Source organism: Pan paniscus, chromosome 4 (genome assembly GCF_029289425.2).
Source record: "Pan paniscus chromosome 4, NHGRI_mPanPan1-v2.0_pri, whole genome shotgun sequence".
Taxonomy (NCBI): domain Eukaryota; kingdom Metazoa; phylum Chordata; class Mammalia; order Primates; family Hominidae; genus Pan; species Pan paniscus.
In genome coordinates this window covers 150,800,129-150,818,684 of record NC_073253.2, presented here as the reverse complement: position 1 = coordinate 150,818,684, position 18,556 = coordinate 150,800,129, and positions in this window count along the sequence as shown.

Sequence of the window (18,556 nt, the reverse complement as noted above, 5' to 3'; positions counted from 1 at the left end):
TTGGCCTAGACATCCATGGACGGATGAACGGTTGAAGATTGTCTTGTATATGCACAGTGGAATACTGTTTAGCCATAAGAAAGGAGCCCTGTTGTTTGCAGGAGCATGATGGAACTGGATGGAGGTCAATATGTTGAGTGAGATGGGCTGGGCAAAGAAAGACAAATATCACATGGTCTCACTCATATGTGGGAGATAACAAATTGATTTCACGGAAGTAGGGACTGAAGTGGTGGCTGCCAGAGTCTAGGAAGTGGAGGGGGGTGGTGAAGAGAGGTTGGCTAATGGACACAAGCAACCAGTCAGAAAGCAGTAGTAAGTTCTAGTGTTGAATAGCACAGTAGGGTGACTACTACAGTTAATAATGAATTAAAGTTTATTTCCAAATAGCTGGAAGAAAATATTTGAAATGTTTCCAACACAAATACATGATAAATGTTTGAGGTGATGGGTAAGCTAAATACTCAGATTTGATCATTATATCTTATATGTATCAAAAATAGCATATGTGTCCCATGAATATGTACAATTATTATGTATCAATTAAAAGGGGGGAAATAGCATAAAATAAAATAAGAAGAAAAAATTTCAGAAATCATAGAACATTATCTCTGGCCCCACCACCAGTACCCTATGTGCAACTTTTGGTAGTATGAGACTTTTTTGTTTTTGAGAAATCTTCAAAGAATTAGATTCCAGAAGCTTCCCTCAGTAGTTCTTTCTAGCATTAAAGCTCAGGCTGTGTCTAAACCTAGCTGAATTCAATTGAAAACTCATATTTATTTAGGAAACAAACCCCCATACATAGCATGGGTGCCAGTATTTCATGTAAAAAATGTTCATCCATAAACATAAAGTACTTCTACTTTTAAAACAAAAGAAAAAGAATGGAGACATGTCAAAGAGATTCAGAATCCAACCTGATAGAGCTCCTAATGTCCAAAGCTGGAAGAATTTGAACCCAAAATAAGTAACATGGTGTTGGATTATAACACAAGTATAAAATAAATATAATGATTCATGCTGATATAAATAAAAGATTGAGTTAATGAACAAGAAGTAAATAAGAAGGGGAAAAACTTCCTTATAGAAAAATTTCAAATAATATAGGTATATATTATTATTAAGCTCTAGGAAGTAAAGCTTAATCTCTCACCTTCTTTGACTATAGGCTGAACTTGGTGACTTGTATTCAAAGAAAAGAGTATGGAAAGGGGAAAAAATAGTAACTTTGCTGTGGAGAAATCTGGTAAATACCACCATAACAAAATGATCGAGGTTAACATCACCAGCAAAGAGTTATGTTAATATTTTGTACCCCCTGATGTGATATGATGAGAAGGGCACTTCATCTCTGTGGCATTCTTCCCCAAAATCATTACCCTAGTCTAATCGTGAGGAAAGCATCAGACAAACACATACTGAGGGCCACGTTACAAAAATGTAAAACTGACCAGTATTCCTCAAAATGGCCAAGGTCAAGTAAAACAAGGAAAGATTGAGAAACCATTATAGACCAGAGGAGGCTGGGGAGAGACATTACTACTAAATGCAATGTGGCATCCTTGGTTCTCTCCTGGGCCAGAAAAAGAACAGTAGTGGAGAAATCTGGTAAAATCTGAATAAAGGCCTGAGTTTAGTTAAAGGTATATAATGATGTTGACAAATTTACCATGGCAAGGTGAGATTCTAACACTAGGGGAAACTGGGTGAGGCATATACAGAAACTCCTTCTGTTATATTTGCAAATTTTCTGTAAACCTAAAATTATTCCAAAATTTAAAATATATATATATATATTGTGTAATAGCTATTGAGGAGGCTCAGAGCAAGAGAATTCAGTCTCCTGGGTGCTGGGAGATTTCTGAATAGACGACCAGGTAACTCATCAGGACCTTGTCTCTGTCTGGAGAGTGAGGGCCTGGGTGGGGAACCAGCAATGTTACAACAGGCTGGCCATGAATCCATGAAAGCACCTACCCAGCCAGTCAGCTCATGAGAGGAAGCAGAAGCTTCATATGCTCTGTGGTGGGCTGACCCACAGTCCTTCCACAAGAAAAAGAAAAAGCTTATCAATGTGCACTTGTGCTAAAAGACAATAGCAAATGGTCCTATTTTCTTCTTTATTTTATAGAATTTTTCACAATATGGAATCTCAACGTGTTTCCCAATAGCCTAGTATTCAAGGGGGGAAAGAAAGAAGGGAAAGGGGGAGTGCCAGGAGAATCATATTATAATTTAATGAGACATGACTTTCCAAGATGGCACAATGGCAATACCATTTTTGCCATTGACCCCTCTTCACTGGTCAAACAAAAACATTGTCCATTAGAAATCAGACATATAAATAAATATCTTATTTGACCTATTGTTAGCATTTGACACAGTTGATAACTCATTCCTCCTTAATACATTTTCTTCATTGGCCTTCAGGACAATATGGTGTCTTGGTTTTTCTTCTATTTCACTGGTTAGTCCCCAGTCTCATTTGCTGTTCCTTTCTCCTCTCACCAACATTTAAACTAGGGCTTAAACTTGTTTCTCTTATCTTTCTACAGTCACTTCCTTGGTGATATCCAGTCTCATTGGCATCTAGATGCTAAAATGTTCCCGAATTTGTTTCTTCATCCCAGATGTCTCTCCTGAACTCCAGACTCACATTCCAAATGTTTACTGGACATCTCTACTTGGATGTCTATCAGAATTCTCAAACCATACATATCCAAAATGGAACTACCAATCTTCCTCATTGCCCCAGCCCCCACCCAAATTCCTGTTCCACTCACAGTTTTCCCATCATGGCAACTCAATTTTTCCAGTTGTTTGAGCCACAAATTTTGCAGTTCTCTTTGACTTTTCTCATTCTCTCACAACTCATAGGAAATCTTGTTGGCTCTTCCTTCTAAATACCCAGAATCTAACCACTTCTAACTGCCATGGCTGCCACCCTCGTCTGGTCTGAGCCACCATCACCTGTTGCCTGAATGACTGCGATAACTCCTTACCCTGACTTGCCCCTCCTAGAGTCAACTCTCAGCCAGCAGCTAGGATATGTTAGATTATGCCTCTTCTTTGCGCAAAAGCCTGTAATGGCTCCCCATTTCACTCAGAGTAGAAGCAGAAGTGCTTACAAGACCCCATGCGATCTGCTCTTGGGATCTTGGGTGCCTCTCTGTCCTCTAGTCCCTCCCTCCCTGGCTCACCCTGCTCCATCCATGTTATCCTCCTCGATGTTCCTCAAGCTTCCCCTAGGGCTTTTATGTGGGCTATTCTCCCTGCCTATATCTCTTTTCCTGCAGATATACACACAGAGAACTTCTAGTCTTGGCTCAAATTCTAAGGTTACTAGATAAAAATAAAGGACACCCATTGAAATTTGAATTTCAGATAAACAGTGACATGGACATGCAATCTTGAACATACTACGTATACTAAAAATTGTGATTTATCTAAAATTGAAATTTAACTAGTATCCAGCACTTTTGTTTGCTAAATCTGGCAATTCTACTCAAATATCATCTTATCAATGATGCCTATCTCCATCTTCCTCTCTAAAATCCTACTTACCCTTCTCACACTCGCTTTGCCCTTTTTTTGATATACAACCTAACATGCTATATAGTTTACCTATTTATCACCTTAATCTTCTGTTTCCCTACACTGTCATGTAAAGATTCAGAGAAGGAATCATTCATTGATATATCCCAAATGCCTAATACATGGCAGGCACATAGTAGGTGCTCAATAAATACTTGTTGGACACATAAATACCTTAAGGGATTAAGAGTTATTGTGCTTCTGCATCCCAGCAAATATTGTACTAGGTGCTTGGGATCCTCGCAATAACCTTGCAGTACATGTTATCTTTTTTCCACAGTCAAGGCTCAGGGAGGTTTGGTAATGTCTCAAGGTCACACAGCTAGTAAGTTGCGGTTCTAGGAGATAAATGCAGTTCTGCCAAACTCAGCAAGCCATTCTACTTTAGCTGTGCTGGGAAAGGATCAGGCGGATCTCGTCAAGGGGAAGTTACTTATTTATTTATTTTTGGTGAGAATTTATACATCCTTTGGTGAGAACCAAGGATGCCACATTGCATTTAGTAGTAATGTCTCTCCCCAGCCTCCTCTGGTCTATAATGGTTTCTCAATCTTTCCTTGTTTTACTTGACCTTGGCCATTTTGAGGAATACTGGTCAGTTTTACATTTTTGTAACGTGGCCCTCAGTATGTGTTTGTCTGATGCTTTCCTCACGATTAGACTAGGGTAATGATTTTGGGGAAGAATGCCACAGAGATGAAGTGCCCTTCTCATCATATCACATCAGGGGGTACAAAATATTAACATAACTCTTTGCTGGTGATGTTAACCTCGATCATTTTGTTATGGTGGTATTTACCAGATTTCTCCACAGCAAAGTTACTATTTTTTCCCCTTTCCATACTCTTTTCTTTGAATACAAGTCACCAAGTTCAGCCTATAGTCAAAGAAGGTGAGAGATTAAGCTTTACTTCCTAGAGCTTAATAATAATATATACCTATATTATTTGAAATTTTTCTATAAGGAAGTTTTTCCCCTTCTTATTTACTTCTTGTTCATTAACTCAATCTTTTATTTATATCAGCATGAATCATTATATTTATTTTATACTTGTGTTATAATCCAACACCATGTTACTTATTTTGGGTTCAAATTCTTCCAGCTTTGGACATTAGGAGCTCTATCAGGTTGGATTCTGAATCTCTTTGACATGTCTCCATTCTTTTTCTTTAACTCTTTAACAAGAGTTCCATTTGGTGTGTGGAGCCCATTTAATTTGAGAAAATGATCCTCAGATGACTGTTCTTGGTTTGCACTAAATGTCATTTTGCAGATGTATGGGACAGAATGCAAGTGATTGCTCTCCACAGCTCTATGGGCTCTTGTCCTATATCAAAACGGTTTTGATTCACTCGCCTTCTCTCATGTTCAAAGCACACATTTGTTAAATTGTTTCAAGATGTCTCCAAGGTACAATTTTGTTTTATATTTACTGTCATCCCAAACTATTTAATGTTAATTTCTTACAACCTACTCCACTGTCAGCTTGCCTCATTGTTGATATTTATTTCCCAGCTAAATGTGCATTTATTTGTTGACATTTTTATTAAATTAGACCATAGTAAATCTGTCAGTGTTTATATCTTCTTTCCCTTTGTGCTCAAGAATTCAAAGTAAGTTGATGTGTTTATTAACTGGCTGACCAGTTGCCCTGAGCAACAATAAAGGGTAAGTGCTGTGATGTTAAACTATGGCAGGGGGTTGGGGGAACCCTAAAACCCCCTGTGATGTCTTGGCACATCTTGAGGTCCAGGACTGCTTCTGATGCCTTTGAATAAGGACCTCCAGAGAGATGGTCAAAGAAGACATCACTGTCCATCCTGTGCATCACTGAGAACTTGGAAAGGAGCATGGGCTACCAAGAGAAACCTTGAAGAGTGCATAGGGAGCCTAAGAAATGACCTCTGTCTCCTGTTGCCTGATCAGAAAGTGTAATAGAATGATAAAGAACACAGGCTTGGATGTCAGACAGATCAGAGCTTGCCAGCTTGCTATCTAAGTTTGGGTAAGCTACTTAAATTCTCTAAGCCTGAAATATCTTATTTATATATTGGAGTTAATTATAATATCAACCACCTAGAGTAACTATAAAGACCTAATGAGATAAGACACATATATGTTTAACATCATGCCTAACATAATGTAACTGCTCAAAAAATAGTGAGTGACTGCCATTATTATTTTCTTGCTTTGCTATAGAGTCCATTTTCTTCCCCTACCTAGTTCTGTCTGATTTCTGCTGCCATCCTGTATTACATTTGCCTATCCTGAATTACCTGCACAGGAGCAGTGATTCAGAATTATGACTTAGCCAAGTCAAACTTGGAGTGCCTTCTTTCAAATTCAGGCCAAGATGCTTCCAGTTCACTTAAGAGAAATCTAGCAGCATAGAGTACTAGAATGAGCCCAAGCTTTGATGACAGAGGACCTCCCTCACAGGCCCTAGTGATTTTTTCAGAGTTGCAACAGCTTGAGCAAGCCAGATTAATTTCCCAGAAACTCAGTGTGCTAATCCATAAAGTGGGGACAATATCTTATCAGCCTGCTACCTCCCATGTAATCACTTAGTAAGCTGCAAAGTTTAGACAGATATTCATGAATATCTTTTTCAGCAATTTAGGCTTTATGGGAAATGAGGGAAGAGAAATTTTTGTTGGATCCAAATTGAAGGTATAAATGAAGAGGACAATGATTATGTTTTGTAGTTACTGGGATGATCTTGGCTGGCTATGAATTTGGGAGGCAGTAGAATGAATTGATAGTGTCCTGGGGACTTTGCAGACTTATGTCACGTTATTAGGTACATCTTCAAATCTGATGCAGGATGAAAAATACAGTTTGCTATGAGTGGCTTCTAGGAATTTGGTTTTACTTTAATTTTCTACTAACTAAACAATATAATGCCCAATCAAAAGTTATATAGAATTAATGCAGCTAAAGAAGCATGTTATTGCTCCATCAAATGCACCATATTACTCTACCTAGTACCAACAATGAGAATATAATTGATTTAATAAGAGATTAGCTTCCTTAGATGTATCTAAGGTTTCAGCCATTGCCCAGCAAATTATCTGCTTAAAAACACATGTGCCAATATTAAGTCCTGAAACCTAAACTATATAAAAGAGTTATGTAAAACAAGTATGAAGGGAAAGGAAACTGCAATAAAAGGCTTTGAGAGGCAGTGTAACATACCAGAAAGAAGACTGGATTCAGAATAAAAAGTCTTGCTGCACAAAACCTCATATAAGCCCTGAGCCTTGGTTTCTTCATGCATAAAAGGGGCACTATCTACTTCTGGGGCTATTGCATGGATCAAGTATATATTATATGAGAAAGTGTTTTGGGAAATCCAAAGTGGTACACACATGTAAGAAGCTGTGGAAACAATGAAATAAATTCAAAAGTCAAGACCTTGGTTGAGAGGATTTCCAACCCTCCATTCTTTCCTAGAGGTGGCCCCCCAGCACAGTGAAAATAGCCCTGAAGTTAGGGTCAAAAACCAGATATGAGGTCCATGTTCACTAATTAATGGGTATATGTTTTTAATCTCTCCTTGAGGGCAGGAGTTCTTCCTACAGAAAATGGAGACAACTCTTTCTTACTTCACAAGGTTTTGGTAAACTACATTGATATAAAGTATGAAAAACATATTTTGTAGAGTGAAAAGCACTACAAAATAAAAGCAAATATCTTCAGTAACATTGTATTTTTTTTATAGAATCCAGTGGAAAACTACTTTATCTTTTCTTTTTCCTTTTGATATTGTCTTCATTCATCCCCCTCCACCCCGTTTTCCCTAGAATTTAACTCTACTAGAAATTTATTGTAATTTGTGCATAAAAGCAAACTATTAGTGAGCACATGAAATTAATGTGTCTTGCATTGACTGTGGGGGTCATTTTGATTGTCCATAACAACTTGATGAGCCTTTCTAAGATATACTCCATTTTTCCAAACTTCTCAAAGCTGATTTTTTTCTACCTCACCAGTCCCCATTGATCTCCTTATTACTAAAGTTACTAGCTTCTCTCTTGGAATCAAAGCTACACTTCTTACCATGACCTGCCAGCCCCACACAGAAAGCCCTGCCTCTTCCCTGGTCTCACTTCCCATTCCACTCTTCTTCTCCAGGCAATCTGCCCTTCCTTATCTATCCTTCCAACACATCATACATGTTCCTTCTCAGGGCCTTTATATCCAATGACATTCTCCTGCACCTGTAACACCCTTCTACAGATTTTTCACTGGCCTGCTTCCATTCCCTCCTCCAGTCTCAACTCAGATATCACCTCTTTGGCAGGGCTTTCTTTGGTCACAGTGTACAGTAGCCCCAGGACTCCAGTCTCTCTGTGCTATGTTGCTTCATTTCAGTCTTCTTTCAACTCTACACAATCCAAGTCAGTGGTTCTCAGCCAAAGGCAACAGTGTCACCTTAGGGGAGGTTTGGAAATGTGTGTGGACAGCTTTGATTGACGTTTAGTATCACTTAGCCTCATCCACTGGCTGCCAGGAGGACAGTTAATGGATGCGGCTGCGTGACCGTGATGTCTGGGTGGATGTGCACATGGAGAACCATCCCCCCACAAAATGTTGAAAAATACTGATTGACTTTCCTATTATGTGTTGCCCCCATTTTGAATGTAACCTTCTGTATTAGTTTCCTATTGCTGCTATGACAAATTACCACAAACTTAGCGGCTTAAAACAACACAAATGTATTATTTACAATTCTGGAGGTCAGAAGTCTAAAATCAACAGGCCTGTGTTCCTTCTGGGGACTTCCGGGAAGAACCCAATTCCTTGCCTTTTTCAGCTTTTAGGAGCCATCTACATCACTTTGGTCATGACCTCTTCCTCAAATCATTCTAATATATTTGCTTCCATTGTCATTTCTCTTACTAATGCCTCTTACCTTTTGCATCTCTCTTATAAGGACCCTTGTATTACATCAGGCCCACTGGGTAATACAGGATGGCTCCCTTGTCTCTTAACGTAATTACACCAGCAAAGTCCCTTTTGCTACATAAGGTAACATTCACAAATTCTAGGCATTAGGATGCAGACATCTTTGGGAATCCATTACTCATCCAACCATAGCTGCAAATGAATAGGAACCCTGTCTTGTTCAATGTTACAGGCCAGGATCCTAGCACAGGCTCTGACACACAGAGGTGCTCAGAAGATATTTGATGCTGGGTGAATCAATGTCAAGTCAATACAGCAGCCTAGTAAACATGTCTGTGGGCAGGCTCTCATATGAGTGCTGCCATATAAAATAAAGCTACAGTTTATAACAATGTTGTTCTCCTTTACAGTATATGGATTTATTCATATTGAAAACTGTTTTACAACAAGCAGAGTTCTTACTCAAAATCTGCGTGGTGATTTTGTCAGAATCTGCTTCAACTCTGAACTTTCAGAATAAAACTTCCCACAAGATACCCAAAGCAATAAATCTTTTCACTGGCTGTTTTCACAAGGAATTGGATGTTAATAAGGAAAGGGAGTTAATTCTGCTAAATAATGCCTGATTTCAAAATGGTATAATGAACATTAGTGTTTGAGGCAGTTGGTGTCATAAACCTTTCCCCTTGGAGGTTGTGTCTGGAGGAATATAATATGTCTTAGTCCATTTGTGTTGCTATAACAAAACACCTGAGACTTGTAATTTACAAACAGTAGAAATTTCTTCCTCACAGTTCTGGAGGCTAGGAAGTCCAAGATCAAGGCATAGGCATGTTCAAAGTCTAGTGAGGGCTATTCTCTGCTTCCAAGATGGTGCCTTGTCACTAGATCCTCTTGAGGAAATGGATACCGTGTCCTCACATAGGAGAAAAGATGAAAGGGATTATGCAGTTTTCTGAAGCCTTTTTAATAAGGGCATTAATCCAATTCATAAGCACAGAGACCTTACGGCCTAATCACTTCCCAGAAGCCCTACCACTTAACACCATTGCCTTCAGGTTTCAGTTCTAACACTTGCATTTTGGAGGGACATGTACATTTAAACCATAGCATAACAATATAATGTAGATTATCCAGAGAGCATTGCATGGAACCCAACCCGCAAACCAAAATATTTGCAAGTTTTGTCCTTTGGAAATTTTTTCTTGGCTCAAACCGAGAGGAGTATGGCATTGCATAAATTCCTAAGGCCAGTCTGACACATACAATTGACAAACCTATCCTTTCTGTGTGCCTTGATACCCACCTCTTATGTTCTTTGTGCTGAACAGCGGTTGAGGTCTCTGCTGTATAGATGAAGATCAGAGCTCAGAGAGTAAAAATAATAAAAACAGCAGAGGCAGCACCAGTATTAGAAATTAGATCACTTGGCTTTCCAGCCAGGCCTCCCCTTTTCACCTCACTGCAGACAAATATGCCCATGCTCCTTCCAAGACAGGATTCTCTGAGCCCAGGGGAATGTCAGAAAAGGGCTCTTTGCTGATAGAGAATTAGCAAAAATCAACTGTGGAACTAAGTTATGGGGGAAATGGTGGTGTCTTGGCATTCTCAGACCCAGCATAAAAAGGGGTACTAGAACCTTCTAAAATCATTCTAATCTAGATCAACCAGGGTTGCCTTAGTAGCAAGTAAAATGAATGCAGAGGTGGGAAGAAGGGAGTGATATGGAGAGATGGGGACACTCGAAGTCAATCATTGTCTTCTTCAACTACCACATGTATCAAAGGGAAATTCCCATTTATAGAGCAGATTACATTTGCTGCTAACTTCAGCAGGCTTCTGACAAGCCACGGAAGAATAATTCTTTTTTATGGAAATTCAATCTAGTTTGATGCTTGGAAGCATGGGCCCATCTAAAATGGTAGGTGACAGGAGCAGCAATGCATCAGGTATCTGTTCAGGCATACAGGGCCTGAGCCATGGGCCATTTCCACATGAGCACTTGATAGTCAGCCCTCTCTCGCTGTCACCATGGAAGCAGTGGGAAATCATTAATGCTTTTACAGACACTTTAGGATAGGGGCCAGGAAATAGCCTCTTCAAATTGTGTACTGGAGGCCCTTCATGGTTAATTCAGACCAGCACACTCAGCTGATGGACTGAGGGTTTTGTACAGAGAGCTTGCAGGTTGGAAGAATTCTCTCTCTCATTCTCTCTCTCTCCCTCATTCACAGCCCCAGAAATACAATGCTCTTCTCTTTTGCAAGGCAGCTGGGGCCCAGAGGAGAAAGTAAGCTTAGAGAGTCAGGATGCCCAGGTTTGTGTCTGGACTATAACATCCCATCACTCTTAACTTTGAAAAACACATGTCCCTCTTCAGAATCCATTTCCTCATCTGTCACATAACAGATGTAGTGGGCTATGGTGTCTATTGTTCTTTTGTCTTTTCAGAATTCACTCTTATCCTCTTTATTTTGGTAATATCCTCCCTTTTATTTTGGAAAATTCTTTCCCTTCTCTGTGGACCCTAAAGGTTTCCCACAATGCACAGCCTTGTCCTGGGGGGTGCACAGGAGGCAATGATTATGTCATTCACAGTTCCCCACTCCCTGGCCAGGGAAGAATTAAAGGAAAATGACCCTAGGAGAACCAGAGAGACTTGCCTGGTTTCTAAGTCTTGCTCTGCCACTTGCTGGCTTTGTGAACTTGGACAGCTTTACATAACTCCTCCTCAGTGTTTTAAGAATAGATAATTATAATGCCTTTCTCACAGAATTGTGTAACAGAATTCAAGATTAAGTACAGGCATACCTTGTTTTATTGTGCTTCACAGATAGCATATTTTCAAATAAACCGATAGTTTGTGGCAACCCCCCATCAAGCAAGTTTATCGGGACTATTTCTCCTACAAGCTGGGCTCACTTTGCGTCTGAGTGTCACATTTTGGTAATTCCCACAATATTTCAAACTTTTTCATTATAATTGTATCTGTTATGGCAACCTGTGGTCAGCAATCTTTGATGTTACTACTGTAGTTGTTGTGAGGTGCCACAAACTGTACCCATGTAAGGTGGCAAAGATAATCAATGTCATATGTGTTCTGAGTGCTCCACTAACCAGCCATTCCCCACCTCTCTCCCCCTCCTTGGGCCTCCCTAGACCCCGAAACCCAATAATATTGAAATTAGGCCAACTGATAACCCTACAGTGGCCTCTAAGTATTCAAGTGAAAGGAAGAGTTGCACATCTGTCACTTTAAATCAAAAGCTAGAAAGAATTAAGCTTAGTGAGGAAGGCATGTCAAAAGCCCAGGTAGGCTGAAAGCTAGGCCACTTCATACCAAATAGCCAAGTTTTGAATGCAATGAAAAAGTTCTTGAAGGAAATTAAAAGTGCTACTCCAGGGAACACAGGAATGACAACAAAGTAAAACAGCCTCATTTTTCATGTGGAAAACATGTTAGTGGCCTAGATAGAAGATCAAACCAGCCACAGCATTTTTAAGCCAAAAATTGACCCTCTTGAATTCTACGTACTCTGAAAGAGGTGAGGAAGCTTCAGAAGAAGAGTTGAAATTAGACAGGTTGGTTTATGAAAAGAAACCATCACCATAACAAAGTACAAGCAAAGCAGCAAGTGCTGATGTAGAAGCTGCAGCAAATTATCCTGAAGATCTAGCTAAGGTAATTGATGACGGTGACTACCATAAACAATGGCTTTTCAATGTAGACAAAACAGCCTTCTGTCGGAAGAAGATGCTATCTAGGATTTTCACAGCTAGAGAGAACTCGATGCCTGGTTTTGAAGCTTCAAAGGACAGGCTGACTCTCTTGTTAGGGGCTAATGTGCCGATGACTTTAGATTGAAGCCAACGCTCATTGGCCAGTCCAAAAATCCTAGGGTCCTTAAGAATGATGCTAAATCTACTGCGCCTTTGCCCTACACAGTACATCTATTTATAGCATGGTTTACTGAATATTTTGAGGCCTACAACTTCAGAAAATATTCCTTTCAAAATATTACTGTCATTGACATTGACACCTGGTCACTCAAAAGCTGTGATGTAGATGTGCAAGGAGATTAGTGTTGTTCTCATGCCTGTTAATACAACATTAATTCTGCAGCCCATGGATCAACAAATAGTTTCAACTTCTGAGTCTTATTATTTAAGAAATACATTTCATAAGACTATTGCTTTCATAGATAGTGATTCTTCTGATTGATATGAGCAAAGTAAATTGAAACCTTCTGGAAAGCATTCACCATTCTAGATGCCATTAAAAACATTCATGATCGTGGGAGGAAGTAAAAATATCCACATTAACAAGGTTTGGAAGAAGTTGATTCCAATCCTCACAGGCAACTTTGAAGATTTTAATGTAGAAAGTCAAGGAAGATGTGGTGGAAATAGCAGGAGAGCTAGAATTAGAAGTGGAGTCCAAAGATGTGACAGAATTGCTGCAATCTTATGATAAAACTTCAATGGATGAGGAATTGCTTCTTATGGGTGAGCAAAGAAAATGGTTTCTTGAGATGAAAGCTACTCCTGGTGAAGATGCTGGGAACACAGTTGAAATGACAACAAAGGGTTTGGAATATTCCATAAACTTAGTTGATAAAGCAGTGGCACAGTTTAAGAGGATTGACTCCAATTTTGAAAGAAATTCTACTGTGCGTAAAATGCTATCAAATAGCAGCACACGCTACAGTGGTCTTTCCCAAAAGGAAGGGTCCTTAGTACAGCAATCTTTACTGTTGTCTTATTTTATGAAATTGCCCACAGCCACCCCAACCTTCAGCAATTATCATCTTGATCAGAGGACAGCCATCAACATGGCAAAACCCTCCACCAGCAAAAAAGATTACATACGACTCCCCAAAGGCCAATAATTGTCAGCAATTTTTAGCATGAAGTATTTTTAGATTAAGATATATACGTTATTTTTTCAGACATAATGCTATTGTATACTTAACAGAATACACTAGATTATAAACATAACTTTCGTGTGTGCTGGGAAACCAAAACTTTCACGTGACTTGTTTTATTAGTGATATTCACTTTATGACAGTGGTCTGGAATCAAACTCACAATATCTCCAAAGTATGCCTATATGAAGCAAGGAGCACAAAGTAAACACTCAATAAATGTTAGCTATATTATTTCCTTACTATTATTATTTTCAGCATTGTTATGCAGATAATGAGAGTTCTCCTCTATGTTCTGGGGTTGAGAAATTGACATGTGTGAAGTTGAGGGTGCCAGTACCACCTCCCTGGCAGCATGGAAAAAGCCATCTGCAATAGGGGAGAACAATGACAAAGAAAAGCAAAGCCAAGTAATCGGATTAGAGACAGAGCCCCAGGAACTTTGATAAAATGGCCTAATACACCCAGACCTGAATATTAGCCTCAGGAAATTCCAGTTACATTGGATGATGAATGCTTTTTTCCTTTTTCCTAAAGGCAGTTGAACTGAGTTTATATCATCTTCAAATTAATAAAGGAGATTTGATTAGACAATTTCTAAGGGTTCTCCCATTTTTAAAACCATTTGGCTCCATCATTTTATGCTACTTATTCATCATACATTTAGGGCTATCTAAAGTATAAAGGGGACTTTTCCTGGAAAGACAATAACGTTGAAATATTTTCATTGAAACAAAATTGTCCACAGATGTTTAGAGTGGAGAAAGTTTAGAGGATTGATTTAATTGAGCAAAAAAATCTATATATGACCAATATGAGGAAAGGCATTTAAGCTGGGGCCTGACATCTAAATAGGACTTGACATAGTGAAGAGTGGGAAGAATTCATTCTCATTGGCAATCAGGGAAATGCAGACCAAGATCACAATAAGATACCAATTTACACCATTGCAGCAGCACTAATCAAAAATACTTAGCATCGTTGAACTTGTTCCTTTGTGCCACTGGAGAAAGTGTGGGACCATGAGATTTCTTGTACATTGCTCTGGAGTATAAATTGGTAGAGTAACTTTGGATAACATCCATTATACTGACATTATAAAGTTATCACATATCCTACAACTCAGGACAATTTGCCTCCTAAGACATCTACCAAAGATTAAGCTTGTACAGCAGGAAACCTGTATAAGAATGTTCACAGTGGCACCATTCATAACATCAAGAACCTGGAAACAGCCCAGTTGCGTGAATCTTAGCAATATGACATTGAAAGAAAAAGCCCTAAAAGATTATAAATAGTATGATACCATTTTTATAAATAAAAGAAATTTCAATTAAATAATATACATTTCATGAATACATAGAGGTATTTGTGAGAGAGAGCAAGAAAGAGAGAGAGGAAAGAAAGAAGAAAGAAAGAAAGAAGAAAGAAAGAAAGAAAGAGAAAGAAAGAAAGAAAAGAAAAGAAAAGAAAGGAAAGAAAGAAAGGTAGATAGGAAGGGATTAGGAAGGGATGGAGAAAGACAGGAAGAGAGGCAGGAAGGGAGGGAGGGAGGAGAAAGATCAACTCAGGATTCTGATGGAGTTTCTTTTGGATGGAGGGAAGCAGCAGGTCAAAATACTGGAGAATCTCAAGAGTAGATGTAAGTTGTTCACATTCTTATTTCCAAACTAGTTCCAGTGTAAAAAGTGTCTCATAAGCCAAGGATTATGATTAATCTAATTCTATGCACTTTTGTTTAAAGAAAAAAAAAATGTCAAGGAGAGTATTAGACACAGAGAAATGAGCTTAACTTACAGCTCTTTCTGGTCCTCCCTGTCCTCCCTCCCCTCATTACCTGTGGCTAGAGCTGGACAGTGTGTGTGTGTGTGTGTGTGTGTGTGTGTGTACGCAATGTGTGTGCATGTATGTGTGTGTATACATAACCTTTTTGCTAAGGGGTACAGGGAAGTTAGGGAACTAGTATAAGGTTAGAGAAGTCACAGGGGGCATATCATTTAGGGCCTTTTAGGCCATGAGGACTTGGTCTTTTATCCTAGATGCAACAGAAAGCCACAGAAGGCTTTAAGGAGAAGAAAGACACAATCATATTTAGGTTGTAAAGGATGCAGAATGAAGATTAGATTGAGGAGCAGGGAGGCAGTGGGAATGAAAGCAGAGAAGTGAGACGATTCTGTACCCCATCTGGCAGGGGAGACCTAAGTACCTAGGACCAGGGGGCAGCAGTGGTGATGGGGAGGAGTGGACTAATTTAAGAATGTTTAGAGACAAAAACTGCATCTTAGTAAGTTTTCCATTTTCCCAGTGTATAAGTCTATTCTCATGCTACTAATAAAGACATACCTGAGACTGGGTAATTTATAAAGGAAAGTGATTTAATTGACTCACAGTTTGGCATGGCTGGGGAGGCCTCAGGAAACTTACAATCATGGCAGAAGGGGAAGTAAACATGTCCTTCTTCACATGGTGGCACAAGGAGAAGTGCTGAGTAAAAGGGGAAAAAGACCCTTGTAAGACCATCAGATCTCGTGAGAACTCACTCACTATCATGAGAAGAGAAGTATGGAAGTAACAGCCCCCGTGATTTAGTTACCTCCCACTGGGTCTCTCCCATGACACATAGCGATTATAGAACCTACAATTCAAGATGGGATTTGGGTGGGGACACAACAAAACCATATCACCCAGAGATAAGGTGTTCATCCATAACTCTCTATACATCATGTCAAGTGACTAATTTACACACTTGCAATTAAACATTCAAACAGATCTGTTCATTAGAGGTGACTGTATGTCACCAGAAGCCCTCACAGAAGAGGTAGTCTTTGAAAAACCTCAGCTAGCAATGCCAGTTAGTGTTTGTTATCCAACATGCTGCAGCTGTAATTGGGAAATAACTGAACCATGTACTTATCAGAAAGGAAAATGAATGGCCTCTCACAACCCTTCCCTCAAGTTTATGACTTGGAAACCTAGACCATAAGAGTTATCCAAAAAATTCCAAAAATGGTCAGAAGCTTCCATCACCCTCTCCTGAAGAGGAAGGTGAGCCTCATCATCCTGCCTATAGCCAGGATGCCTGGAACGCCTCACAGTGATAATTTTCTCTTCAGATTGTTTTTTGACAATTAAATCAGACCTTGATGAATTTGGAGGAAAAAACACCCAGCACAGTGATTATGAGTACTAATTAGGAAGAAAAATAGTGGCTTTGATGAGTCTGTGCTTGGTTTGTTCCTTAATTGACTGGCTGCTATTACACTTGTTGGTTGATTGGTCGAAATATTCCATTAAAATCTGATACACTCAGGGTCCTTTATTCCGAAGAGCCTTCCAAGGATGAGGAGTGAGTGGGTAATAGGGATGTGAAAGGCAAACATTTATTTATTATTTTATTTGTTGGATGCACAGGGAATTCCTTGAGCAGGTTCTAAGCATATGTCTTCATCCAAGTACAAGCTAACCTGTGTAACTCTGGGGAAATTTGCTTTAAAGGCAGCTATTTGTTACTTTTCTAAATGCAAAGTCCTCAAGGCCTGCCTTCAACACTTACTGTGACCACATGTCCATACCTGAGCATGGCATTGCCATAGTAAATGCCATGAGCTGGACTGGCACATCCTCTCTACCTTTGTTTCTAGGCAAATGGCTCTGACTGCCCATCCAAAACTTTACAAGGGAAATATCTCAGCAAAAGGCAGAATACAGGGATGCATTTTCCCCTGTAAGACTGTCTAATTTTTTGGTCCCTAACTAATTTCATCCTGCAAAGTCTTGTGACATTGATCAAAACAAGAAAAGGCAGCAGCCAAGCTCAAGTTTTTCCCTGCTGCCCAAAGACCACACCCTCCCTTTTTGGTTTTGGAGAAGCAATTATGTATCATGCCTAGACTAATCAAAAAGTAATTTTCAAAAGACCATTCTGAAGAAATCATAAGTCTGACTCAAATGAAGAACCTTTTGGAGTCATCCACAACAGGGAACTTACATCAGTGCATCAGCTAATCATCAGAACTCCAACCTCTGAATTCTATTTTGACACCTGCATCCCACATCCAAATATGAGACCTATTCTGGACTATGCAGCAAGTGGTAAGAAGAAAGGAGAAACTGACTGTCCATAGCCAAGCACTTGCTCATTCTTGCTGATGCAGATGGAATTCTTGCTATAATAATTATAACTGTATTTAACAGCAATAAATAGTCACATGTTTAAGTGACAGTGGAATTGTGACTATTAACATTTGGTTTTCAACAAATCCACATTGTTGGAGGTGGTAGTAGAGAGAAATCTAAAGAGTTACAAGACTGTATTCTCAATTCCTTAGTGTCTATAAATTAAATCTTATGCAAAGACTACAATTACTCTGAATTTCCAAATAGGAAAGATGAATTATTGCAGCGGCTTATTCACACGCAGAGTGCAGGCATCTGCAGGTGAACTTCCTAGCAAGTCTGGGAGAGTCCTCATGTTGCATCAGCGATCTAATAGCTTATTGACTAGGAATGGACTTGACAGATGGGGGAACACCCATGCCTGCTAAATGACATAATGGCTCCCTAATGCAACGATCTGCCATAAGTTAGATTTCTAGAGTCATACTTAGGAGTAAAGACAAAAAGAGTTTTGTTTTGTTTTTGTTTTGGAATAACCTACTTGTTATTGCCTCATTTTGCATAGTACTGGAGCATGCATTTTCTGCTCAAAGTCTGCCTGATCCTATCCTTCAGGCTCCTAGTTTTAACAGCATGGTGTACAATGTCACTATGACCTCAGGAAGTAGGGAGAAAGAGTGGTGAACATTTTATAATCTGGCTTGCTTTAAAGTCACTTCTAGGTAGGAATCTGAATTTTTGGTGCTGTCAAACACCTGTCTCTGTCTGAAGAACCATCTCTATCACTCAAGACATTTCAGAATTTATCTCTCTCAGTAATTCTCTCTCTCTTTGAAGTTTTATACCTCGTTACTGTGCACAATCATAAGACACTAAGTTTTACTGTGTGTTACAGCTTTTTACATTCTTACTTTCTTCCTCTCTACCAGAATATAAACACACAGACAGAAGACAACCACCTTTCATTAATCTATAGAGCCAAATCCAGTTTTACATATCCAACAGGAGT